The following is a 450-nucleotide window of genomic DNA, read 5'->3' on the forward strand; positions in this document are numbered from 1 at the left end:
GCAGGGGAACTCTCAAAATGCCCTAAGGACCTAGTTCTTTTAACAAAAATATGAAAGTATTGAAGCGTCCATATCCACACCAAGCCCCCCACTTTGGCAGCCATGACTGCCTACACAGAAGACACTGCAAGATGTATGGCCGTGACTCAGCAGAATGTGCTGAGTCTCTGTTCTTACCCTAGTCACTGGGGAAAAACTGTCACATAGCCTTTATCCTGAGGGCCTGAACTTTTCTTGTTTTTACCTAATACTGAGAAAAAACTTCCAGACATCCTCCATATGGTAAGGAACCCATCAGAACTCACAGAAGTTGACTGCCGGGCTCTGAATGTACTTTCCAGATTTGGTCAAAAGCAGCAGCAGCAGTAACTGCCCCAGGGATGACACTCAGTTATAGCAACCTTTCTACAGCTGAAATTGATCAATTATCTCATGACATATTCCCGCTGC

Source organism: Microtus ochrogaster, unplaced genomic scaffold (assembly GCF_000317375.1).
Source record: "Microtus ochrogaster isolate Prairie Vole_2 unplaced genomic scaffold, MicOch1.0 UNK133, whole genome shotgun sequence".
Taxonomy (NCBI): domain Eukaryota; kingdom Metazoa; phylum Chordata; class Mammalia; order Rodentia; family Cricetidae; genus Microtus; species Microtus ochrogaster.